The sequence below is a fragment of the Chrysemys picta genome, chromosome 9, assembly GCF_011386835.1.
Source record: "Chrysemys picta bellii isolate R12L10 chromosome 9, ASM1138683v2, whole genome shotgun sequence".
Lineage (NCBI taxonomy): Eukaryota > Metazoa > Chordata > Testudines > Emydidae > Chrysemys > Chrysemys picta.
Window position 1 is genome coordinate 49,737,822 of NC_088799.1, and position 27,466 is coordinate 49,765,287.

Sequence of the window (27,466 nt, forward strand, 5' to 3'; positions counted from 1 at the left end):
TTGTGGTGTTTATCACATTTGCGCAATCTTCTTTTAGTGTTCTGAGGGGAGATCAGTATTACCATTACTCCTTATACTTGATGGCATATAGGCAGTGCACTCCCTGCTTCTTAGCAAGCACATCACAATGTACTTATCTGTACTTCACAATTTGCCAGGTTGTTCTTTACGTGAGTTAAAAGCTTAAGCCCCTTAATGAGCTAAACCTGTTATGTGGAGGGTTTCCAGTAGGCTGGATGGGTTTAAATAGGCTCAGTAGAGTTTGTAGCCAGTCACTTTGAAAATTGCTAAGACATTCCTCTTCATTAGGCTCTTGTATTGTGAGCTAACCTACACTTTCCCAGTTTGTTCTGACACTTGCTTGTCAGTTCAGTAGTTGTAGCACTGAGTGAACTAGAAGCCACTATCCTAATAGATTAATAAAACTATACTTATAGCAGGAATAGGTGAGTTAAAGCTGCTTGAATTTTATTTAAAGTTAAGAGAGAGAGTGTGTGACCCTTCCCTTTAATCAGCTGATTGGCAAGTATTACTTAAAGAGGAAGTGACATGGGGAGGAGAAAGCCCCATGCCTTTTAAATGCAGAGTTGTCCCCCTTCTGGTGGCAGAGCAGAAGGGGGTTCAAGAGGGAAAGCTGCTCCAAGTGGGCTTCTGCTCTGTCTTCAGGTACATGGTAGTGGTGCATTTGTTTTAGATTGGGGCAATGTGTTAGTTTCTAGGGATGTAAATTGTTTTTGTTTTCCTGCTTAAAGCCCTTTTAAGACTGATAATAATGCAGAATCGCTTGTGTGGACCCCAAAAATGTTGTCTGTGGAACTGATTTCTGCAAGCTTCAGCATCTCGCTCTGCCCCGTCCATTAAAGGGAAAGCATCTGGGAGGCCCTGCAGGGGTTAGTTCAAAAACCCTTGTTACATATTAGACAGTTGTGTGTGCCCTGGGGGTCACACAGAGTATGACAGAGGTCTATAAAATCATGACTGTTGTGGAGAAAGTAAATAAGGAAGTGTTATTTACTCCTTCTCATAACACAAGAACTAGGGGACACCAAATGAAATTAATAGGCAGCAGGTTTAAAATAAACAAAAGAAAGTATTTCTTCATGCAATGCACAGTAGGCCTGTGGAACTCTTTGCCAGAGGATGTTGTGAAGGCTATAACAGGATTCAAAAAAGAACTATATAAGCTCATGGAGGATAGATCCATCAATGACTATTAGCCATGATGGACAGGGATGCAAAACCATACTCTGAATTGTCCCTAGCCTCTATGTGCTAGAAGCTGGGAATGGACGACAGGGATGGATCATTTGATGATTTCCTGTTCTGTTCATTCCATCTGAAGCACCTGGTGTTGGCCACTGTCGGAAGATAGGATACTGAGCTAGATGGACTTTTGGTCTGACCCAGTATGGCTGTTCTCATGTTATGTTCACTGGCTCACTCCTGCTGGAGCAATACAAAGGGCCAAACTGTCAAAGCACCTGAAATGTAAAACTTTCTTATAATTTACCTTATTCTCTGTAAGCGTCTAGTCTTTTAGAAATTCCTTCCTATACAATTCCTGAGATAGTATTAATCAAGGTGTTAATTTTCCTTATCGTGGGGCGTGGGGTGGCGGGGGACAAGTGTTTTGACTGTCATCTTTGGATGACTTGATAAAGTTCAATCCTGTTTCTTATGAGTTTGTTTTTAAGACAAGGCAAAATCGGAGGAGAGGAAAGAAAGTGCAACAGATGTCTGTTTCTTGTTCAGCTGCTGGGAAACAACAAGCACAGCATATGGTCTTATTAGCCCTTCAGCACTTGGCAAAACTTTTACCAGTATCAGGCTGCTTAAGGCACTATTCAGAGCTTTTTTTTCATTACAGCAGTGTTACAAGGATGGGTTTATCTTGGCTGGCTAAGACAGACTTTTACTAGATAGAAAGCAAAAAAGAAACCGAAGTAGTACAATAGGGAAGTTAAAATCACCCTAGGGAAGGGGTGGCAGCAGTTCACATGCCACGTGTTCAGGATTCATTCAAACCTAATAGATGGGGGCGATTATCATCTGGCTCCTTCTCCTCCTCTAGTCAGGACGTCTTTCAGGATCACGCCCAGTGGTGTGATGATACATTCCTTGGTCACAGCAGTTGGTGTTGATAGCTGTGATGATGAAGTCCACTTCCTCTCCTTCAATTTAGCTCCTTTAAACTATCCAGTGCACAATCAAGTTGCTATGTGATGGTCCTTTTCCCCTCTAATTCAGGAAAAGCCATGTCTAGAAAGGGGTGGCAATATCAGCCATCAAAATTAATATTTATTATTTGTATTGTCATAGTCCTAGGAGCCCTAGACATGGACCAAGACTGCATTGTGCAAACACGGAACAAAAAGAACTTGTTGCATTCTAAGTATAAGGCAAGAGACAACAGATGGATACAGGCAGATGGACTGGGAGTAGAAGACGACGACGAGACAATATTGGTTAGCATGACAGGCTCTCTCTCAGCACATTGATGGCCTAACCATTCTCCAGTTTTTTAGAGGCAACTGAAGAAAGATGTTGAGGTGGATTTGCAGATGTTTATGGGGAGCTTCTTTCAAGCCTGCAGGATAACAAGAAGCTGGCATCATTGGCTGATTGGATGGGGGAGTCAACATCTTGATAGCGAGTGATGAGTAAGGTGTGGTTTGGCCATGAAAAGCCTTGATAGTGAGGAAAAATAGCTTGTGTTTGATGCAGTAGAGAAGAGGGAGCCAGTGTCGGGACAGGGGTGACATGGCCAAAGTGATGGGCTAGGAAAATGATCCTTGCACCAACATTCTGAATGGATATGAGGAGGCAAGATTGCATTTGTCAAGGCCAGAGAGAATATTGCTGTAGTAACTGAGCTGTGAGGTACTGAGAGCCTGGACGAGAGTTTTAGCTATGTGGAGGGATAAGAGACTGTATCTTAGAGATGTTATTCTGAAAGAATTTGCAAATGTTAGATTTACCCTGGATCTGCGGACCTAGAGAGACTTCCAAGTGAAAGATGATACCCAGGTTATGTGGGCCTGCATGACAGGCAGGACAGTGGTGTTGTCCACAGTCATCAAGAAAGGAGGTAGCAGGGAGGGCTTAGGTGGAAGATTGATCTTAGCTGATGGCTAATTATCCATGAGGAGATGTCAGAGAAACCGGCTGAGATTTTATTTTTTTATGGGAGACAAGTCAGGAGTAGAGAGGTAGATCTGATGGTAGTTGAATTTATGTTTTGTGAATGACATTATCCAGAGATAAGGTGTAGAGGGAGAAGAGAAGGTGATCAAGGACAGAACACTGTGGAACCCCCTCAGAAAGTTAGAGGGCAAGAGGAGGATCCTCTGAAGAACATGCTGAAGCAGCAATTAAAGAGGTCTGAGGAGAACAAGGAGAGGACAGGTTAATGGAAGCCAAGGGGAGGACAAAATTTCAAGAGGAGGAGTGTGGTCAGTGGTGGTGAAGGTGGCTGTCAGGTCACAGAGGATGAGAATGGAGTACTGGGTCTGAGCTTTGTCTATGAAGAGGTCATTAGAGATTTTGGCGAGAGCAGTTTCAGTGGAGTGCAAGGGATGTTTGACGGATTGTACAAGCAGAACTCCAAACAGCAATGCAGATAACATATTCAATGAGCCTAGAGATAGGGTGGTAGCTGGAGAGGCAAGTGGGATCCAGGGTGGTGGTTATTTTTTAAGATAAGAGACACTAAAGCATGCTTGTATTATGAGGGGAAAGAGCCAGAGGAGAGTGAGCAGTTAAGGAGAGGAGTGAGGGTATGAGAGTGGGTGTAAGGGAGATTAGAAGATGGGATGGGGTCACTGTGGCAAATAGAGGAATTAGAAGAAGACAGCAGATGAGAAATTTCTGCATGTGTGACAAGGAAGTAAGAGGAGAAGGGTGAATCATAGGTGTGCCGAGGAAGGAAGATCATGTGATATTTAGTCACTTTTCTCTTGAAAGAAATTGGCTAGAGCCTATGCAGAGAAAAAAGTGGAGGCAGGAGAGAGGGAGGATTTGAGGAGTGAATCAAAGATGGCGAAAAGGTGGCTGGGATTGAAGACATGGGATTCAATTAAGTTGGAGAAGAAGAGTTGTTAGCTAGGAAGATGGCAGAGCTGAAGGAGGAGTGAACAAAATTATAATGGAGTAAGTCAGCCTGGACATAAGATTTTCACCAGAGATGCTCCAACAGTACACCTTCTTCTCCTATCATTTTACCGCCTTCTTGATTTGTTGCCACAGCAATTTTGTGACCTTACCAGAATCCCTGTAAACCCCTAATCTGTTCTTTTAGTTTAAACATGTTTTGTTTGTACTAGTTTCTTTGGCTACATCTTTCACTTATTTTATCAATAGTTTTATATACCAGGTCAACTGAACTTTTGTTACTTTCATCTGTTTTTAACAACTCAGTGTGATGGGCTGGACCCCTTGGGAAGCCATGTCCACTTGTGCTGAGAGACCACTGAGTCTACCTGTTCTGCCAGCATGGGCCCCCTTTAACCTGTCTTGCTGAGCCAAGCTCTTAAAACCTCCTCTAACACACACACACAGGCTGGGCCACCCCCAGCTGCAGATCAGCTCTGGGAAGACTCATCTTAAGGGACTTGCTCCAGCACTCAGATGTCAACCTCCCTTGGAGTGCAGACCCAAAGATGTATTATAAAATTCACCCCCTCCCTCAATGTGGAGAGAGGGGTGCACACTTCTTGCCCCCCCAGTTAGAAATTACAGAAACTGGGTTTAGTAATAAACAAAACAAATTTTATTAACTATAAAAGGCAGACTTTAAGTGGTAAAAGGGGTAATAAACAGAACAAAGCAGATTACTAAACAAATTAAATCAAGCATGCAAACTAAGCTAGTTTCACTAAGGAAATTGGTTACAAATATATTTCTCACCATAGATATTGTTGCAGTCAGGTTGCAAAGTTTCTGTGATTCAGAGTTCCAGTTATATTCCTTTTCAGACTAGACCCTGTTTCAGTCTGGATTCCCCGCTTGCTTTCCCTTCAGGTGGCTTTTGCAATCTTTCTTCTTGGGCAGACAGACCATGGAGAGGAGGAGTTCTGCTTGCCTTCCTCCCCACCCTTAAATAGGATTTACATAAGGCGGGACTCCTTTGTTTCCCAAACTTGACAGCCCTCCCCCCCCCCTTCCCTTACAGTGGAAAGTTACAAAAGGTCCCAGGTAATGTTTCAGTATCAGGTGACAAGACTACCTGACTCTGTAGTATCCGTGTCCATGAGTCAGTGGCAGTATGGAGCGTTCACAGGAAGGCCAAGTCCATTTCACAGTCCATTGTCCTCGCTGATGGGTCATCCGCCATAGAATATCAGGGTTGGAAAGGACCTCAGGAGGTCATCTAGTCCAACCCCCTGCTCAAAGCAGGACCAATCCCCAACTAAATCATCCCAGCCAGAGCTTTGTCAAGCCTGACCTTAAAAACCTCTAAGGAAGGAGATTCCACCACCTCCCTAGGTAGCCCATTCCAGTGCTTCACCACCCTCCTAGTGAAAAAGTTTTTTCCTAATATCCAATCTAAACCTCCCCCACTGCAACTTGAGGCCATTACTCCTTGTTCTGTCATCTGCTACCACTGAGAACAGTCTAGATCCATCCTCTTTGGAACCCCCTTTCAGGTAGTTGAAAGCAGCTATCAAATCCCCCCTAATTCTTTTCTTCTGCAGACTAAATAATCCCAGTTCCCTCAGCCTCTCCTCATAAGTCATGTGCTCCAGCCCCCTAATCATATTTGTTGCCCTCCGCTGGACTCTTCCCAATTTTTCCACATCCTTCTTGTAGTGTGGGGCCCAAAACTGGACACAGTACTCCAGATGAGGCCTCACCAATGTCGAATAGAGGGGAATGATTGCGTCTCTTGATTTGCTGGCAATGCCCCTACTTATACAGCCCAAAATGCAGTTAGCCTTCTTGGCAACAAGGGCACACTGTTGACTCATCCAGCTTCTCATCCACTGTAACCCCTAGGTCCTTTTCTGCAGAACTGCCTAGCCATTCTGTCCCTAGTCTGTAGCAGTGCATGGGATTCTTCCATCCTAAGTGCAGGACTCTGCACTTGTCCTTGTTGAACCTCATCAGATTTCTTTTGGCCCAATCCTCTAATTTATCTAGATCCCTCTGTATCCCATCCCTACCCTCCAGCGTATCTACCACTCCTCCCAGTTTAGTGTCATCTGCAAACTTGCTGAGGGTGCAGTTCACTCCATCCTCCAGATCATTAATAAAGATATTGAACAAAACCGGCCCCAGGACCGACCCTTGGGGCACTCCACTTGATACTGGCTGCCAACTAGACATGGAGCCATTGATCACTACCTGTTGAGCCTGACAATCTAGCCAGCTTTCCATCCACCTTATAGTCCATTCATCCAGCCCATACTTCTTTAACTTGCCGGCAAGAATACTGTGGGAGATGGTATCAAAAGCTTTGCTAAAGTCAAGGAATAACACGTCCACTGCTTTCCTCAGCCACAGAGCCAGTTATCTCGTCATAGAAGGCAATTAGGTTAGTCAGGTATGACTTGCCCTTGGTGAATCCATACTGATTGTTCCTGATCACTTTCCTCTCCTCTAAGTGCTTCAGAATTGATTCCTTTAAGGACCTGCTCCATGATTTTTCCAGGGACTGAGGTGAGGCTGACTGGCCTGTAGTTCCCCAGATCCTCCTCCTTCCTGAAGTGTTAGCAGTGGACATCACCTAAAGTAGCATAGTTGAAATACAGATACATAGTCACAGAGAATCCTGTGGCACCTTTAAGACTTACAGATCCAGACTAACACGGCTACCCCTCTGATACCAGATACATAGTCAATATTCTTAACTTCAGATACAGAAATGATACAGGCATACAAATTGGATAATCGCATTCAGTAAATCATAAGCTTTCCAGTGCTATCTCACATGAGCCATCTTGCATAAGGTATATTTCAGTTATGTCATTCATATCATAAGCATATTTTCATAAAGAATATGGAATGACACATCACACTCGGGTCACAGGCCCTTGCACACCAGCAGCCTTTGAATGCTGTTTCATTTCCCATCTCAATTCTATATACATTCTCCTCCTGTGGTTCTCCATGGGCATTTCCCTTCCTTGTGTGTGCCTGCCATGCTGCTCTTGATCAGCAAGTGGCTTGCAGCACTCAGCCTTCTCCTTGCTCATCCTCCAGGCCTCCACTCACCACCTCTTCTCTTTCCAATCCTAGGATGATCTTATTCTTCAGTGTCTTTCTAAGCCGGAAATGAACAGTTAACAAGTATATTAAAAGCTAATATACTTTCTTCTTGTGTTTTAAATATGTCATTTAAGAAAATAAGGAAGCCTTATGCAGCAGTGTTTTTTTTTTTTCTTAAGTTCTTTTAGTTTTGCCCATGTTCTTTCACATCGTCTCATCCCATCAGCTGAAGAGCTTCAAGGTGGGAACACACAGTGTAATGATAAATATATTTATCCTGCTATGGATCTTCTGTGTTGAACAATTTTAACTCATGGTGACAGACCTTCCTTGCTGGGTATATTTGAACCAATAGCTTCTTTTCCAGTCTTTCTGCCTCCACCGAATAGAGCACATGTTTCCTCGTCTGACAGAACTCCCGCAAGGAATCCTTTCTTAGTGAAATTAATTTCCCCTTGATTTTTTTTATGGCAATTTTCCCTCTCTCCTGGGGTGATTATGGAGAAACTGAACTGAGTGGCCTGGTGAGGGGCTTTTATGTAGCCATATCTGCAAGTAATGCTTTCTATCAAGTAGGAAACTTTGTCCCATCCTCACGGATGATTACCTGACCTCAGATATTCATGCTTTTGTCACCTCCCATCTTGACTACAGCAGTGTGATATACCCAAGCATGAAGCCTTTGGCATTTAGGAAACTCCAGCTAGTACAGAATGCTGCAGCACATCTCCTCAGCTACGTGGGTTACTATGAGCAGATCAAATCCATCCCACTCTCTGTGTGTTGGCTCCCTGTAGAATATAGAGTCAAGTTTAAGGCCTTGGTCCTTATTTTCAAGACACTCAGTGGCCTGGAGCCAGGATATTTAAAGGGGCCTAAAGCTCTGGGATAAAGACTGGTTGATATTTCTGCTCCTCAGGTGCAATGGCACGTTGTGCTCCCCTGTGCAGCAGAAAGCTTTTTCAGGGTCTGGTTCCAAACTGTGGAACAAATTCTTTCAGGAAGTAAGAACCATCCCAAACCTCCCTGCTTTTCACTCCAAGTGCAAGGTGCACTTCCTTGAGCTTCCTTCCATAATATAAACACAGAGCAGTGTTGACATTTAAAAATCCCCCAATAAATAAAAAAGTAGGGTATGCGTGTGCATGGCAGACTGTGGATTGGGAAGAACATTTGTGCCCTTGAATGAAGTTGTATCTGCCCTTTTAAAAATCACTAACATACAAACCTAGAAAATTCTTCCTCTATACCCTGAGCCTGCAAATCAGCCCTTGTCAGTACATGTTAAAAAAACAAATCCCCCACCCCCATCATACCTGGTGGAGAGGGTCCCTCCTCCTCCTGCTGAACCAGCATGGCTGCCATCTGTGCTGCCATGTCTTGGTATTAGGGCTCCATAAACAGATCCTGAGGTTCCAGCAAGGCCTTGTGAATCTTCTCCATCCCCACACAAAACAAAACAAAAAACAATGACACTAGCTAAGTGATAGGACTCAAAATATAATTGTAAATGGGGAAACATCATTGAGCGGGTGTATTTCTAGTGGGGTCCTGCAGGAATCAGTCCTTGGTCTAACGCTAATTAACGTTTTTATTAATGAACTGGAAGAAAACATAAAAATCATCACTGATAAAGTTTGCAGATGACACAAATTGGGGGAGTGGTAAATAAAGAAAAGGATAGGTCACTGATTAGAGAGCAATTGCTTGGTAAACTGGGTGCAAGCGAACAATATATGTTTCAATATGGCTAACTGTAAATATGTACATCTAGGAACAAAAGAATGTAGGCCATTCTTCCAGGATGGGCAACTCTATCCTGGGAATCAATGATTCTGAAAAAGATTTAGGGTCATGGTGAACAGGAGCACCTTGTTCAATGCTGTGGCAAAAGGGCTAATTCAATCCTGGGATGCATAAACAGAGAAATCTTGAGTAGGAGTAGAGCCGTTAATTTGCCTCTGTATTTGGCACTGGGGTGACTGCTGCTGGAATCCTGTGTCCAGTTCTGGTGTCCGCAAATCAAGAAGGATATTGATAAATTGTAGAGGGTTCAGAGAAGAATCACAAGAATAAAGAAAGGATTAGAAAACATTCCTTATAGCGAACCAGGGATCACACAATGAAAGTAATAGGCAGCAGGTTTAAAACAAACAAAAGGAAGTACTTCTTCACACAATGTACGGTTAACCTATGGGACTTGTTGCCAGAGGATGTTGTGAAGGCCAAAAGTATAATTGGATTTAAAAAAGAATTAGGTAAGTTCATGGAGGATATGTCCATTAATGGCTATCAGCTGGTCAGGGATGCAACTGCATGCTCTGGGTGTCCCAAAGCCTCTGACTACCAGATACTGGGACTGGACGACAGTGGATGGATCTCTCGGTAATGGCCCTGTTTGTTCATTCCCTCTGAAGCATCTGGTCTTGGCCACTGTCGGAAGACAGGATACTGGGCTAGATGGACCATTGGTCTGGCCAGTCATATATTCTTATGTTCTTAAAATGGGAAATGACTGACTAGGAAGGAGTACTGCAAAAAAGGATCTGGGGGTTATAGTGGATCACAGACTAAATATGAGTCTATGATATAATACTGTTGCAAAAAAATGAACATCATTTTGGGGTGTTTGAGCCATACACAAGACATAATTCTTCCACTCTACTCATCACTGATAAGGCCTCAGCTGGAGTACTGTGTCCCATTCTGGGCACCACACTTCAGGAAAGATGTGGTCAAATTGTAGAAAATCCAGAGGACAGCAACAAAAATGATTAAAGGTCTAGAAAATATGACTTGAGAGGAAAGATTTGGGGGAAAAAAATGGGTTTGTTTAGTCTGGAGAAGAGAAGACTGAGGGGGGATGTAACAGTCTTCAAGACATAAAAGGTTGTTATAAAGAGGAGGTTAATAAATTCTTCTTCTTATCCATTGAGTACAGAACAAGAAGTAGTGGGCTTTAATTGCAGGAAGGAAGATTTAGGTCAGACCTTAGGAAAAACTTCCTAACTGTAAGGGTAGTTAGGCATTGGAACAAATTACCTAGGGAGGTTGTGGAAACTCCATCGTTGGAGATTTTAAAGAACAGGTTAGACAAACACCTGTCAGGGATGAGCTAGAAAATACTTGGTCCTGCCTCAGTGCAGGGGACTGAGCTAGATGACCCATCGAAGTTGATTGCTGGTCAAACATTGTGCAGAGGAGCTCCAGTGTATGCAATGCTATTTGTACATGTAACTGGCTTCCAGCAAACATGACCCCTGGTCAGTGGAGTGGAGAAGTTAGACCAGATAGGTGTCCCAAGCAGGAATTGACTCATCAAGAAATGAATTATCATGAGTTTAGCCTGTTTTCTGATGGATACACCAGCACGAAATGAATTCTGATAATTTCAGTCCATTTTGGGTAGGTATCTTGTGTAGTAATGCATTCACCTGTTTAATGTGCTGAAAATCATCCAAGGCTTCTTTGATATGGGGTCTTGAGCAGGACTCAAACCCAGCTACTAAGAATTAGATCACAAGAACTGGAGGTGGAGGAGAAAGGTCAAGGAGGGCATCTGTGGCTTTTTTTTTTTCTTCTCCTGTTGGCTTGTTTAATGGTTTGTTGTGCATCCATTGCTGTGGCATCTGGGCATATAATGAAAATTAAATTCAACTAGATGTTATATCTACAACAGTTTATTATTAAAAACAATTTAAATACCCCTCTCTATAGTTTTCAACCTGCTGATAGTCAAGTCAACAGAATGCTTCATCCAGAGGATGTGCCTTAGTCCACATCCTAAAGGTCAACAAAGTCAAAGTTGGGTGGACTGCTGGAGACATTAGGTTCTGCAGATATGATCCCTGAGAACCCAAGTGTCCCTATCCAGGCATTTTCAGCAGAACCTTCCTATTTATCAATTTTATATGGATAAAAAATACTCTTACATCAGTTAGGCACCCTAAAATGCAGTGGATAATGAACTCTGATTAAGGATCTAGTCTAGCACGCACTGAAATCATTGGAAGGACTCCCATTAATTTCAGTGAGAGTTGTATCAGGCCCTAAATGCATACTTTTTTTTTATTTTTATTTTTTAAAAGGGGCTGGCATGGAACTCTGTTGTAAGACTGGTGGTGGTGACGACACAGTTACACTGCCATGCTGGGTCATAGTTCAGGATTTCATCTTAGTACCTGGGTTGGCAGAAGCTGGGAATGCAGCAAACACAACAAGCTCCTCCCTTGGAAGGAAGCATTTCATGTTGTTTCCTCCTAATGGTAGCTAAAGCCATCTTCAAAGGTGAGGCTCATTGCCTTTGAAGAGAGCTGCATATTGCCTTTCTCAGAAGGACTGTAACTGCAGAATAGGGTCTTGGAGTGTGGGGAAAAGCAGGGGATCCTGGAAACTCATAAGGACCCACCCTGAGGGGAAGAGAGAGTTCCGGGATTCACAGGCGTGCTCTGTATTTTCTTTGCATCTCTTGCTCTGTAAATGTGTTGAACTCGACCTTTGAGAAGTTACTGATAAGCTGTTATCAGCCAGGAGTTAAAACAACAAACCCTCCCACCTTGCTCAGTTAGATAGAAACTCCCCAGGCCAAATTAATGTGTACAAATGTTATACCAATCCAGGCACGACAGCCTGGCCGAGGACAAAGTTTACTCTGTGAAGAAATCAACCGCAACTGGTAGTTTCACACTGTTTATGCAGCCTGTCCCTGTATTGTAAGTATTTCTTTTTACATAGAATATTTTGTTTGGAACTGGGTGTGGTATTGTGAATATGAACCTAATTTCATAGTCTTGTTAGAAAGATAGAATCATTAAGGGATCTAAAACTGAACACGGGAGAAATCATAGCCCTGTTTGAAATCATTGGCAGCAACCCCATTGACTTCAGTAGGGCCAGGATTTCAGTAGGGCCAGGATTTCACCAAAGATTATTTGTCTCATGTGACTCTTTTGATTTCCCATTCCTTTAAGTCATGTTTTCAGGGGACGGTATTTTAACTCAGACAGTAATAACAGTTCTGAAGATATTTTATTAGGACAAGAAATGCTAGAGCGAAAGAATTTCTTTTAATTCCAAAAAGGAATAAAAAAAATGCAATCAGTCAGCAAGTGTGTTGAATTGGCCTCTATAGAATAGTTTTTTTGGTTCCAGTCTGTAGAGCTTGGAATTAATCCAAATGTTAATTCATGACATTGTTTACTATATATGCACATTGTAAGCAAATTTATATTTATTAAATATCTTAATAAAGTGTATGCATTTGTTCTTAACTCAATCCTGTGAGTTGTTGAGTGCCCTTAACTCCCACTAGCTTGAATGGGCATTGGAGATTCTCAGCACCTTGCTGGAATGAGGTCTAAAAGAGGCATGTGTAAAGTAAAAGGTAAACCATAAAACAGAAGCATTGGTAGACTAGGGAGCAGGTCTAACTGACATGCCGGTACAAGTGATGTCTGCTCTGCTGTAGGGTGCCTGTGGTTCTTAACCAAGAGTCAGACCAGTTCTGGACTGAATGTTTAAAATCTATTCTAGAAAAACATTAATGTTTACGTAAAAAAAATTCTAATGGCATGTTGCCACTTTCCAGCATTTATATCCTCCATTGTTTTTAAGAATCTCTTTACAGTCTACTGCTCTTAATTTTCTATATTCCTGGGCTGTCTTTTAACTGTATTTAGAACTATACTGACATTATCCATCATTTGTTTCTTATTATTATAATGCTTTTATTTAATTTAACATTAGTCTTGCTTTTGTATTTTTGTTTAATCTCTGTGGGTTTACATTTTGTGGAGCAGGAAAATAAAGCTTCATCTATATACTCCACTTTCCCTCTTGAGACATTTAAGGGTGTGGTGTACTGTAATCACCTGTTCTTTCCATTGATTAACAACTTTTCTTTTTCATTCAGATTCTTGACATTTTTAGATAAATATCAATGTATCTTTTTATATTTAAAATAATTTGTAACAGACCTTTCTAAAATTCCGTCTAATCCAAATGAGCGCATTAAAATATAGTAGTATACATTCTGAGTATTTTACTCTGATTCTAATTTTCATTTTCAAGAAACTCCATTTGCAAACTCCTCATTGCAGTTAATACAATAACCCAAATTATAGTGATACCATCTAACTTTTTATAATTCTTAATAAGTACAATTCCTTCCAGCTAGAGTAGGTACACTACTGTAGGAAGTGTAATCAGGTTTATCTCAGGCCCTGTCTACACTGGCAAGTTTGTGCACAGTAAAGCAGCTTTGAGCGCTGTAACTCCCAAGGTGTACACACTGCCAAGCCACTTAGTGCGCAGAAACTGCACAGATGCAGCGCTCTAAAAAAACCACCTGGACGAGAGGCGTAGAGCTTTCTGCACTGGGGCTACAGTGCTGTGGTGCCAGTGTAGATACCGTGGTGACTACAGCGCTGCGATTGGGCTCCGGGAGGTGTCCCACAATGCCTGTTCTCACCTCTCTGGCCATCAGTTTTGTGGAAGTAGAGCAAGAACTGACAGGGATTTGAAGGGGATTTCAATGCCTTAATTGTTTATCTTTTGAGAGACCAGCCTAGGAGTGGGAAACCCTGTGTCCTAGTGCACTCTCTCCCTCTATGCAATTGCTTGAGAATAAAGTATCTGATCTGTTGCACCCAAAAAAGAGAGTGAGAACTCTGTTTTTCTCCGACAATTTGAACTCTTCTGCCTTGCTCTCAGGTGACCAACTGTCAGCCCCACCCCGTACATTCCTTTGCAAATTTGAAAGTCCCCTTCCTGTTTGCTCGGTGATACGTGCAGTGGTCTCAATGCATCTTTCCAGGTGGCCATGCCTGCTCCACGCACCAGGTGATCCCCCGCTTAGAGCAATGCTGAGCTGCTGGACCTCATGGGCATTTTGGGAGAGGAGGCAGTGACTGTGCTCGAGCAGTTGTAATGATGATACCTTTGGACAGATTTCTAGATGCATGATAGAAAGGGACCATGACCGGGACACATTGCAGTGCAGGGTCAAAGTGAAGGAGCTGCGAAACGCCTACGACAAGGCGCGGGAGGCAAACCGCCACTCCGGTCTGTGCCCACGAGCTGCCGGTTCTACAAAGAGCTGGACGCGATACTTAGTGGTGACCCCACCTTCACTGCGAAGGACCCTGTGGATACTTCGTTGGCTTGCATGCCAGTTAAGAGTGGACCGAGCCAGGAGGAGGCAATCTTAGATGAAGAGGGGGAGGGGACCCCGAGGCAGAGGATGACTCGGAGGCCAGAGATGCATGCAGTCAGGAGCTCTTTTCTACCCTGGAGAAGCCTAGCCAGTCACAATAGTTGGAGCCTGTCAAAGCGCAAACAGGAGAGGAGGCCCCTGGTAAGTGGATCTAATTTTGGGAATTGCTGAAGCGAGTTGTGGGGGGCAGGAGGGTTGCAGAAAGCAGGCTTGTCTCCCACCTCATGCCTAGTCTGAGCAGCGGAACAGACTGTTGATAGACTCCCTCACTTCCTGGGAATCTTCCTCCGAGATCTCCAGGAAACTCTCATGGAGATACTGGGCAATCGGCTGCTGCAGGTTCCTCGACAGAGCTACTTTGTTTCTTGCCCCATTAACTGTAACTTTCCTGTGCCACTTTGCCATGACGGGTGAGGGAACCATTGCTGCACGCAGGCAAGTCGCATAGGTGCCAGGCTGGAAGCCACAGGCTTGGAGAAGATCCTCCCTTGATTCCCTGCTCACCCTCAGCAGCAAGATATCTTCCATAATGATCACCTCCTGTGGAAAGTGTGGGGACAGGAATGATTATCAGGCCCACCCTACAGGGCTGGCTCTCCCCAAGAGCCACGTGCCCAGTGTACAGCAGGGTCTGGGAACAGTGATTTACACTGCCCCTGCAGCAACTCACCATTTTGGGGGTCTTGTAGCTCGTGTGCTTGCCTGGGGTCAGCCAGTTAGTGACAGGTGTGTGAGTACTGGCTGTGTTTTAAAGCACTGAAACAATGTTGTCTGTGTTGCAAACAATACTGCTTCTGTGAAATGTTGCATTTAAATTTCACAGAGATGACCTTGGGAGCACAGTCTCCCTCTTTGTCTTCGACGGCAGAATGGCTGCGCAGAATTAGAAAGTTCCAAGAGCTAAGGAGGACTTTATGCGTGAGGTTATGATGCACTCCGCCACCAAGAAAAAAGAATGAAAGGAGTGGTGGGACAGCAAGAAGAGGGATTGAAAGGAGAATGTGGCACACCAGAAAGAAGGCTTGGAGCAGCTCTTAACAGTTATGGAGCGCCAAGCGGACATGCTCCAGGCGATACTAGCTCTTCAAACCGAGCAGCTCCGTGCCCGCCCTCTCTCCCCTGCAGCCGCTGTCACAAAACTCTTTCCCATGCACCCCCCCATACACACCACCAGCACACTGTTATCAACCTCCTGGCTCCACTCTCTACCCATAGCATTCCACTCCTCCCTCCTCAGAGTCCAGCAATGTGGACTCCTACTACCCACTGCACTCAACACCCATCCCTCTGCAGTTTGGCCCTGCTGAAGTACAACACCCGTTGCATCATACTCCAAAGGAGAAGGTTGGGTGTGATCCCTGGACATACACAAATCTGTAGCCGTCCAGGGACCCCTCCTCCTTTTGAGACCTTCCCTTCAGTCATTCCCCATCACCCTCCCTGCTGCTGATTTTTTTTCGTTTGACTCTCTCCTCTGGTTGTTGTCTTTCAATAAAAGAATTGTTTGTTTGAAAGCATTCTTTATTCTATTAAGTGAAAGCAAAAAGAACACTGCAAAGCAACATACAATTATGTAAAGGTCCCTTCTTGCATCATGTGCACCAATTACCTCCTAGCATTACAAACACTGCAATCCCAAGCATAGCAACAAATATTAGTGGGTTTCAGCTTCAAATTGCTGTCTTAAAGCATCCCTAACCCTTATGGCCCTGCGCTGAGCCCCTCTAATAGCCCTGGTCTCTGGCTGTTCAAACTCAGCCTCCAGGTGCTGAACCCCTGAGATTCAGCCCTGAGTGAAGCTTTCACCCTTCCCTTCACAAATATTATGGAGCATACAGCACACAGCTATAAGCATAGGAATATTGTCATCGGCCATGTCCAGCTTCCCATACAGGCATTGCCAGTGGGCTTTTAAACGGCCAAATGCACTCAAAAGTCATTCTGCACTTCCTCAGCCTGTTGTATAACTGCTCCTTGCTGCTGTCAAGTTGCCCCATGTACGGCTTCGTAAGCCACGGCATTAAGGGGTAGGCGAGGTCTCCCAGGATCACAATGGGCATTTTGACTTCCCCTACGGTGATCTTCTGATCAGGGAAGAAAGTCCCTGCTTGGAGCTTCTTGAACAGGCCAGTGTTCCGAAAGATGCGTGCGTCATGCACCTTTCCGGACCAGCCTGCATTAAGGTCTGTGTAACGCCCACAGTCATTCACAAGCGCCTGGAGAACCATTGAGAAATACCCCTTGCGATTAATGTACTCGGTGGCTAGGTGGTCTGGTGCCAGAATTGGAATGTGTGTGCCATCGATTGCCCCTCCACAGTTAGGGAAGCCCATTTGTGCAAAGCCATCCACAATGTCATGCATATTGCCCAGAGTCACGGTCTTTCGGAGCAGGATGCGATTAATGGCCCTGCACACTTCCATCAACACGACACCAATGGTCGACTTTCCCACTCCGAACTGGTTAGCTACTGATTGGTAGCAGTCTGGAGTGGCCAGCTTCCACAGTGCAATCGCCACATGCTTCTCCAATGACAGGGCAGCTCTCATTCTCGTGTCCTTGCGCCGCAGGGCTGGGGCGAGCTCATCACACAGTCCCATGAATGTGGCTTTCCTCGTGCGAAAGTTCTGCAGCCACTGCTCATCATCCCAGACATGCATCATGATGTAATCCCACCACTCAGTGCTTGTTTCCCGAGCCCGAAAGCGGCACTCCACTGTGGTCAGCACCCCCGTGAATGCCACAAGCAATCTCGTGTCGTAGCTAGTATGCGTGGTGAGATCAATGTTGCACTCCTCTTGCCTTTGTAGTTTAAGGAATAACTCCACTGCCACTCGTGACGTGTTGGTCAGTGTGAGCTGCATACTGGTCAGCAGCTCGGGATCCATTCCTGCAGCCCAAAAGAGGCAGGACAGGGCGTGCAGTACACAAACCATTGAAAGATGGCACCAAATGCGGATGGAAGCACAGGGATTGCTGGGATGTGAAGCAATGCATCATGGGGCATTGGGACAGGATCCAGGATGCCTCGCGACCCCTTCCGCCTTCCCACAAGTCTTATTGGTGAAAGAGGTGCTCTGTGGGATAGCTGCTCAGAGAGCACTGCTCCAAATAGCACCGCAAGTGTGAACACGCTATTAGTGCAGGAAGCTGTCAGTGTGAACACATAACAGCGGTTTTCCTTCGGCGCTCTCTGAGCAGCACTGTAACTTTGCAAATGTCAACGTACCCTCAATAATGCTTCTTCAGTCTTTCTACATTTTATTTATTTATTTTTACCGATAGTATGAGACAAAGACCATAATGACCTCTGTGGATGATAATTTCCATTGAGTGGTGAATTGTCCACATTTTCAAGGAGCTCACATACTATTGTTTTGTTAACTTGTCTCATCTGCTTGTTTTATCCACTCTTTGTCACTTACTTTATACTTGGGTGTGAATTAAAACTGATATAGTTGTTTTGGTGCAAGTCTGTGTGTGATCACTCAATCTAAGTCAGTTTATTGCTGACTGCAGCCAATTTTACTCCAAAATAGGAGTATCCATAAACAGACTTGCACCAAAATAATTACATTTTAATCATACCTTTTGTTATGCCAGGCATGTGTGGGACCATGAATCTTGTGGATCTAGACTGTTCTCAGTGGTGGCAGATGACAGAACGAGGAGTAATGGTCTCAAGTTGCAGTGGGTGATGTTTAGGTTGGATATTAGGAAAAACTTTTCCACTAGGAGGGTGGTGAAGCACTGGAATACCTAGGGAGATGGTGGAATCTGCCTCTTAGAGTTGGTTGGGCAACTCCCACCTTTTCATGTTCTCTGTATGTGTGTGTGTGTGTATGTATATATATATATATATATATATATATATATATATATATCCTTACTATATGTTCCATTCTATGCATCCGATGAAGTGGGCTGTAGCCCACGAAAGCTTATGCTCAAACAAATTTGTTAGTCTCTAAGGTGCCACAAGTACTCCTGTCCCTCCTTAGAGGTTTTTAAGGTCAGGCTTGACAAAGCCCTGTCTGGGATGATTTAGTTGGGGATTGGTTCTGCTTTGAGCAGGGCGTTGGACTAGATGACCTCCTGAGGTCCCTTCCAATTCTATGATTCTGTGAAAGGTGTGTTGTGAGGGTGTTGCTCATCACAGCTGTGGAATTATGCCTACAGGTTTTGCATCTGTTCTGGCAGGGTCTGGTGCCACTTTGAATTGGTGTACCCTTATCTATGGTGAGCTTGCTTCTCATAATGAGCTTGGAGAGGTTGGAATGGGGCGTTGTTTGAAAGCCAGAAGAGGGGATTCAGGAAAGATTTATTTCAGGCCGTGGTCCCCATAGAATATGGGTATAATTGTTGGATGATACCCCGTATGGGGTCCAGTGTGGGGTGGTAGGTGACAAGTAGAGGTGTGTGGCTGGAGGGGGTTTATTTCTGCGTTGAATCAGGTTCTCTTGCAGTATTTGGGTGACTTATTCCATGATGTGATCTACTTCTCTGGTTGAGTTTCCTTATTTAATGAAGGTGGTTTTAAGTTTATAAAGGTATTTATCCTGGACTTTGTCCTTCGATTATGTTCTGTGGTTTCTGAGTGCCTGGCTGTAGTGAACAGATTTCTTGGTGTGTTAGGCAGGGCTTTGGAGCGGAGCCAGGAGCTGGAGCGCAGAGTAGTAGGTTTTTGTCTGGAGCTGGAGCGGAGCCGGAGCAGAGCAATTCAAAAATTTGATTGCTCCAAATCCCTGGTGTTAGGGGTGGATACTGGATCCATTAGGGTAGGTGTGGTGATCGTTGGGTTTCTTGTATATAGTTGTCTGTAGGGCTCCATTGTTGAAGCTAATTGTGGTGTCCAGGAAGTTTAATGCTAGTGTGGGAGTGTTCTAAAGAGGTTTTAGTGGATGGCTGGTGGTTGTTGAAGTTGTGGTGGAAATCTATGAGGGAGTTTAAATCCTGTGTCCAGAGGATGAAAATATCATTGATCTATCTCAGTCATATCATTGATTTGTGGTGCATTTGTCCAGAAATTCTTCAGGGTGGCCCATGAAGAAGTTGGCATATTGGGGAGCCATCCTGGTACCCATGGCTGTTCCCATGGTTTGGACAAAGTGTTAGTCACTGAATGTAAAATTCTAATGGGTGAGGATGCAGTGGATGAGTTTGACGATGTGTTTGGGTTGGATTTCTGAGTGTTGGTCATTATCTTGTAAATATTTGAGACTCCACTGCTATGATGATCAACACACTTTTCAAGATCTATGGGTCCTTGTAGTGGGGTGGTCACCCCGCTCCAGTTTGGAAGGGGTTAAAAGCAGCCCTAGGAAAGGGCTGCCTCGGGGAGCCAATCACGAGCGGGCTTGAGGCAGCCAATCAAGGCCCAGCATTGCCAGGATAAGAAGGGCTCCTGGGGAAAAGGAAGTGAGTCTTGCTCCAGCAGTGGAGCAAGAAGGACCTACCTGCCTGGTAGAGACAGGGGTACCTTGGACAGAGCACTACTGGGAAAGGGCAGGCTGAGCTGGGGAGCTCTGGCCTGGTGACCTTCCAGGCTGAGGCCTTGCAGTAAAGGCCTGAGGAGGTACTAGGGCTGCAGGGAGGCAGCCAGGCCAAGAAAAGGCAGCAGGTCAAACCCCCTGATGAGTGGCAATTTCAGACTGCAGTTTGCCCCTGAGAGAAGGGGCTAGATGATGACTGGCAGTAGCCACTGAGGCAAGGTGGGGGTTCCCCTGGGAGGGGAGACTCAGAGTGTGGGGGCACTGCTGTGGGGCAGCACCCCAATGTAAGGGGCACCAGGGTCCGGGAGAGGTACGGGGCCAGAGGTGGTGGAGACAACAGGGCAGGTAACCGAGGGTGAGAAACCAGACAGAGGAGGGCGCTCCTGAGGTGGATGAGCTAATTCCCGGACTGACCAGCAGGAGGCACTGTGCCAGTGAGTCGTTACTCTGCGACAGTCCTACACATGCCTATCACAACAAGTGGTATACCTCATCCAGTGCACTGAATGGCCCAATAACAAATATGTGGGTGAAGCTAGACAATCACTATTCTCTTGAATGAACTCACACAGAAAAATGATAAACAACAAAAACACTTCATCACCTGTGGTTGAATGCTTTTCACAAAGCAATCATGCTAAATCTGAACTCTGTCCTTAAACTGAAAGGAAACCTGCACCAAATCTTAAAAAGACATGCCTGGGAGCTTAAATTCATAAGATTGCTAGATACTAAAAGTCATGGACTGAACAGAGACACTGGATTTGTGGTTTATTACAACAATCTATAACCCACTTAACGTCACCCCCCCATGCCTGGAGAGGTGTTAATGGTCCACTTCACCTTGAATTGTCCCTTGAAATATGTGCTAACTACTTATGCTAAATAAGCTGTTCCACCTTTGTTTAGCTGTGACACTCTGAATACATTTCCCAGACCTAAAGAAGAAGCTCTTTGTAGCTCAAAAGCTTCTCTTTCACGAACAAGAAGTTGGTCCAATAAAAGATATTACTCGCCTGCCTTGTGTCTCCAATATCCCGGGGACCAGCATGACTACAACTACACTTTATACAATAGATGTAGAGAGACATTTTGTGCTGTGCTGTCATGAATACAATAAAGGTCAATTCTTGAAGATAGTATTGTTGAAAACTATTAGAGAAAGTATTAGTGTACATTAGTGCAATGCTGGCACAGGACTTGAAAACTGAGTGCCCGTTGAGGTCTTGAGGTGATGTATATTTGGGGGCATTAGGTCAAGTTGTTCTAAGATGCAGTACTCTCCAAAATGACCTGGTTTTGTTTTGCTTTTAAATTGGTTTCTTATATTGCTTTTTTTCTGTGTCAGGTATGAATTTTCTCTTAATTTATGGTTTCCTTGGTGCTTACTGTTTGCTATGTCCTGAGGGGAGAGATTTAAACAACTTTAAGTTGACAAGAGAATTAAGAAATTGCTTTTCCTATTATATATTGTTTTTAATTTGCCATTTTCATAATTAGTGACGGTCAAAAAATTTTTTTATAATAAATTATTTCAATTGTCTGCAAGTGAATGGAGACATTCATAGTTCACAATTATATAGTGAACAATTTCTTCAAATAAAACTTGATCTGTAGCTTGTTTATGAACAGTTCATTGTGAGTATTCAGTATTTATAATTTGAACTGTTTTATATAAACACACACCTCACATTGTGTGTTTCTGCTCCCAGTCTTGGAGGAATGTAACACTTAGAACCAGGATTCTAGTGTGAATGTTCACAATTAAAAATTCACAGTTCACATTCTGCGAATATTTTGCAATATTCATTTTAAAGCTGCCTGTTTCAGATCTGATTCTGCAATTACTTGACATGCTGTGGGAGTAGTTCGTTGACTTTAGTGGGGCTGTGCATAAAGTTAAGCAGATCCCCATGTCTTTGCAGGATAAGGTCCAGAGGCAGTTGTCTTTTAGAAAGAAAAGTCTCTGACCGTGGTAACAAAACTGTGCTAGAGTTACTGAGTCCCATCTTCTATATCTATATCCAGTGCAGAGATTTTGGTACTTAAAGCTGTTCTGAAAGAAGGCTTTTTTTCCCTTTTATAACATGATTTTTTTGTTTGTGTAAAAATAAAACTATTTCCCCACACATCTGAGTGTGGAGGGGGACCTGAGGGTTGGAGGCCCTTAATTATTAGTACTGGGTCTACTGTGAAGAAGTCTTTGTCTGATGTATATTTGTAGCAGTTAGAAGAACAGTCCATTTTGAGATGATTGTTTCCAAAATTTATTATGTTCTGAAACTGACATGCCTTAACTGCATCAGCCCGATGAGCCATTGGCTTGGAGGAACTTTGACTTTTTTCTGGGAACTAGTACTATGTGTAGATAATGGGAACATTATGATAGTTTTCTACAAGTGTTTGAAAGGTGTAAACATGAAGAAAGGAGACTAATAGTTGAGGGTTGTACACTGGACTATAACCAGGAACAATAGAATATAATTAAGAAAGAGGAAAATTTAGTAATGAATGTATGGAGAAATGCCATTTCTAAAATCCATTTGATGTGGCATATTCTTCCAAGGAAAGTGCCGTAAGCTCCATTACCTAGGACACTTATTCATATATTCCAAGGCCAGAAGAGATCGTGAGTCTGAGCTCTAGTATAACCCAGGCCATAGGACTTCCCCCCACAAAAGATTCCTAGAGCATATCTTTTGGAAAAACATCCAATCTTGATTTAAAAATTGTTAGTGATGGAGAATCTACCATGATCCTTGGTAAACTGTGCCAGTGATTAATTACTTTCACCAGCAACAATTTATATCTCGTTTCCAGCCTGATTTTGTTTAGCGTCAACTTCCAGCCATTAGATCATATTATACCTTTGCCTGCTAGATTGAAGAGCCCATTATTAAATATTTGTTCCCTGTGTAGGTACTTACAGACTGTAATCAAGTCACCCCTTAACCTTTGCTTTGTTAAGCTATTAGTGCCATTGTACAAGGCACTGGTAAGACCTTGTTTGGAATACTGTGTACAATTCTGGTTACCAGTGTTCTAGAAAGATTAATTTAGACTGGAACAGGTGCAGAGAAGAGCTACTAGGATGATGAGGGGAATGAAGGGTTCATCTTATGTGAAGAGGCTGGACGAGCTTGTTTAATCTAGCAAAAAGAAGGCTGAGAGAAGGTATAATTCCGCTCTGTAAATATATCCGGGAGTAAATGCCAGGAACGTTGAAGAGCTTTTTAAGCTAAAGGACAATGTTGGCACAAGAAAAAATGGATATAAACTGAGTGTGAGGGCTTGGCTGGGGATGAGGGATTTGGGGTGCAGACTGCCCTGGGGCTACGGTGGGAGGAAAGGACTCCCCCAGCTCTCCCTCCCGGCAGCAGCACCTGGGCTGGGGGGGTTAGGCCCCTATCCCCTAGCCCTGGCAGCTCCTAATCTACATATAGTACAGTTGCCAAAATTATCTAATCATTTGCCTGTCACTGAAGGAGCCACTGGCATTGGTGCACTGCAGTGCCTCTGCCTGTGGCACATAATTGTCTAGTAATCTTCTGTGGCTCATAATACTTTGCTCTAATTTAGGTTGTTGGATTTAATGTGTTGGCTAGTGGCCTGTGTTCTACAGAGTAGATGATCTGGTGGTCCCTTCTGGCCTTAAACTTAGTGACTCGAAGCTAGATATAATGAGCTCCTTGAGCCTATCATTATAAGGATCAGAAAACATCTTTAATCATTCTTGTTGATGTTCTCTGAACCCTCTCCAATTTATCAATACCCTTACTGAATTTTGGATACCAGAACTGGATGCAGTATTCTAGCGCAGAGGTTTTCAAACTTTTTTTTCTGGCGACCCAGTTGAAGAAAATTGTTGATGCCTGTAACCCAATGGAGCTGGGGATGAAGGGTTTGGGGTGTGGGAAGGGCTCAGGGCTGGGGCAGAGGGTTGGGGTGCGGGGGTGAGGGCTGCGGGGTGGGGCCCGGAATGAGGGGTTCAGGGTTTTGTGGGGGGGGGGTCTCTGGGCTGGGGCAGGGAGTTGTAGTGCGGGAGGGGGTCAGGGCTCTGGGGTGGGGCCGGGGATGAGGGGTTTTGGGTGCAGGAAGGGCTCCGGGTTTGGGGAGGGCTTAGGGCTAGGGCAGGGGATTGAGGCGCAGGCTTACCTCAAGTGGCTCCCAGTCAGCAGCGGAGTGAGGCTGCTAAGGAAGCGGAAGCGGCCGGCAGCAGGTCCAGCTCCTAGGTGGGAGACATGCAAGCGGCTCTCGCCTGCAGGCACTGCCCACCCCCAGCTCCCATTGGCTCAGGGTGGGGGCAGTGGGTGGAGTCCCATGACCCTCCCACCTTTGGAGCCAGACCTGCTACTAGCCACTTCGGGGGCACAATGCGTTGTCCATACAGGTAGGAACTAGCCTGCCTTAGCCTGGCAGCATCGCTGATGGGACTTTTAACAGCTCGGTCAGCAGTGTTAATCAGAACTGCCGCGACCCAGTGCCTTACATTCCGCAACCCAGTACTGGGTCACGACCCGCTGTTTGAAAACCACTGTTCTAGCAGCAGTCACAACAGTGCTGAATACAAAAGTATAAACTCTCTTCTCCCTCAAGGTTTCCCTCTTTATGCATTCCGGGATAGCATTAGCCCTTTTGGCACAACATTGCACTGGGACTTCCTGTGCAGCTGATTATTCACCATGACCCCCAAATCTTTTTCAGAGTCGCTGCTTCCCAGGAGAGAGTCCCCATCCTGTAATTCTGGCCTACATTCTTTCTTCCTAAATGTATACATGTATATTTAGCCATTTTAAAACACACATTGCTTGCGCCCAATTCACTAGATCACTCTGTAGTAGTGACCTGTCCTCTTCATTATTTACCACCTCCCCAATTTTTGTGTCCTTTGCAACCTTACCGGTGAGATTTTTTTTTTTTTTTTTTTTATATTGGACTGGAAAATGTAGAACAAAATATATTGTGGAGAACAACTCTGTGCCATCAAGTATTATACTAGATGATCTAATAGAACTTTTCTACCTTGGACTTGTATGCTTCTACTTAAGGGTGAAAGAAGAATAGCTAATATTGGATATGCTCGTCTGTATGTATGTGTGACTCATAATTTGTAGAGGCATGTCTTCACCCTACAAGAATGAAATTTTCCTCTTGGCATTACTGATACACTGCTTTATTTTGGATAGAACTTAGAGACAGTTTGTTCAGGTCCATTCTTGTTTAATCACAACACTGAGTTTTCTTTTATTTCTGTTGGTTTTAGAGAGAAGAATCCAATGTTGGACTGTCTTTGACCTTACGCTCAGTGCAGCTTCAGAGAGCAGTTTGGTTTATCTAACCTGAAGAGGAAGCATATGGACAACAAGCCAAGAGGACATGGGCTTTCAGTGCACTTGGAAAAATGATCAGGCATCAGAACTGGTTTGTATTTAACTTGTGGTAAGAGTGTGAATAACTGCAATAGATATGAATTCAAAGAGCACAATTTTCTGAAAGTGTAGTCTTTAATTTCCAAGTATATCTTCTACTTCTTAAATGATGGCCACCTCCCATTCCTCCTGTACATAGACATGTCTAATATGGAAATTGAATACTTGTGTTAATATAAGCTATAGTGCATCTGGCTAGGGCTCAGTTCTGATAGGACTCATTTGGTGTGGATAGGGAGGGACAAGCATTTAAAGGGTGCCCAAAGCCTGTGGGTACACTTTCAGCGGAAGGTTTTTGTCTGGTCTTTTCAAATACAACTTGAACTCTCTGGGCCGTTTGGGTCCATCACTGATCATGTATTCTCATGGGACAGCTTTGGGATGTAGTGCATTTTTCCATTTCACTTTTCCTGGAAGCTGACTACTTTTCTCTAAGAATTCTTTGTCACAGTAAGTCATAAGAACAAAAAGTCATGCCTTTTTAACCTCAGGAATATGGCTACTGGTGAAGAGGACTCTGAATCTTCAGCTAGGGTAGAATATAGTGGCTCACTTCTTGAGATGAGCAAATAACACCAGTGCTCCATGATTTACATTGGCTATTTATTTGTTTCTGGAGCAATTGCTGGAGAGAGCTGTCCTGTCACAGGTATTGAGATCTTCTGGGTCATTCTGGCTGGCTATTTCAGAGTTGAAGCATGCCATGGCCAGTGGAAATGCGTTGTCCTAGTCACATGGAAAGAGAAAATGCAATGGATCTGGGAACTAACTGGCAATAGTTTGTACAGTGATTCCTTCCTTAATCATTTCTACCTGATGGGGGGCTGCTGTCAGCCCTCCGCTCCTCCACAGCTAGTCCTAGCCTGGTGCTGGGACCCCAGCACTTTCTTCTCGTATAAGGGTTAAGGGACTGAGGAAATAACCTCATCTCCTCACTGTGCCAGACATTAGGAACCCCAGCCCCATTCCCCAGCTTCTTTAGAGGATGCATGCTTCCTAAGTCCCTTTCCAGTTCATCAGGGAACTGGATTATCTACGAAACATGAACCTGCACAGGATGCCTGTCACCTGGTAAATTGCAACAACTTGAACCTTACATCCTGACCTACCCCACCGAGTCACTGAGCTGCTGTGGGGAAAGCCAAACTGGAAAAAAAACAAACCCACCCTGTGCTGGCCAGACTGGTGGTGAGGGAAAAATCCCTTCCCAGTCCCCAAAGAGGTGTTTAATGCAATAGCTCAACGGCTTTCGAACTGTGGGTGGGGACCCCAAAGTGGGTTGCAACCTGTTTTAATGGGGTCACCAGGGTGGCATTAGACTTGCTGGGGTGGAAGCTGAAGCTTGAGCCCCAGGGCTTCAGCCCTGGGTGGTGGGACACAGGTTACAGGCCCTCCATCTGGGGCCGAAGCCCTTGGGCTTTGGCTTTGTTCCCCACATCTGAGGTGGTGGGGCTCTGGCCTTGGCAGGACTCGGGCAGGCTCCGGCTTCGGTCCCCCATCCTGGGGTTGTGTAGTAATTTTTGTTGTCAGAAGGGGGTCACGGTGCAATGAAGTTTGAGAACTCCTGCAATAGCTGCAACATACCAGAAAATCTGGTCCTATGCTAATCCTAGGGGCAGGAGGGTGGGAGATACTAATGGGGTATGAGAGGGGGCTCAGGCTGGAGGGACAGGGTTTATATATCCTTCCACATATGTGCAGGGCCAATGGCTTACCTGACTCCCACTGGCCTGCCCATTAGCTCAGGTGTTGCCTTCCCTCCCTCCCCCCAGCCACTCCCTTCACCATCTGAGGAAAAAGAGACCCTTAAAGGAGTGACTACCCTTTTTTCCCCACCAGTCCAGACAAAGCTCTCCACCTTGAGTTTCTGCAGGTGGAATGGTCTGGGGGTGGGCCTGTGTATCTGGAACTTCCTGCCTCCAGCACTCCCGTTTGGTAAACTTCAGGTGTGATGTAAGGCCTATTTGTTTGGCTAGGCTAGTGGCTCATTTTATTATGTAGGGTTACCATACGTCCGGATTTTCCCGGACATGTCCGGCTTTTTGGGCTCCAAATCCCCGTCCGGGGGGAAATCCCAAAAAGCCGGACATGTCCGGGGAAAATCGGGACATGCGGTGCTGGGCTGG

At 44.6% G+C, this 27,466-nt stretch overlaps 1 protein-coding gene across 7 annotated transcripts in view; it reads left to right on the plus strand.

Annotated features, from left to right (window-relative positions):
• MAP3K13 (mitogen-activated protein kinase kinase kinase 13) overlaps window positions 1-27,466 on the plus strand; it is a 156,544-nt gene that overhangs the window by 14,846 nt on the left and 114,232 nt on the right. For 4 of the 7 annotated variants that reach the window (XM_005308647.5, XM_005308646.5, XM_065556178.1 and 1 more), the window contains exon 3: window positions 25,175-25,332. The gene's annotated coding sequence lies outside the window, so the exon portion shown is untranslated. Of the gene's footprint in view, window positions 1-11,825; window positions 11,919-25,174; window positions 25,333-27,466 lie in introns of all 7 variants that reach the window. The other 3 variants (XM_065556176.1, XM_065556179.1, XM_005308648.5) reach the window with 1 other exon arrangement.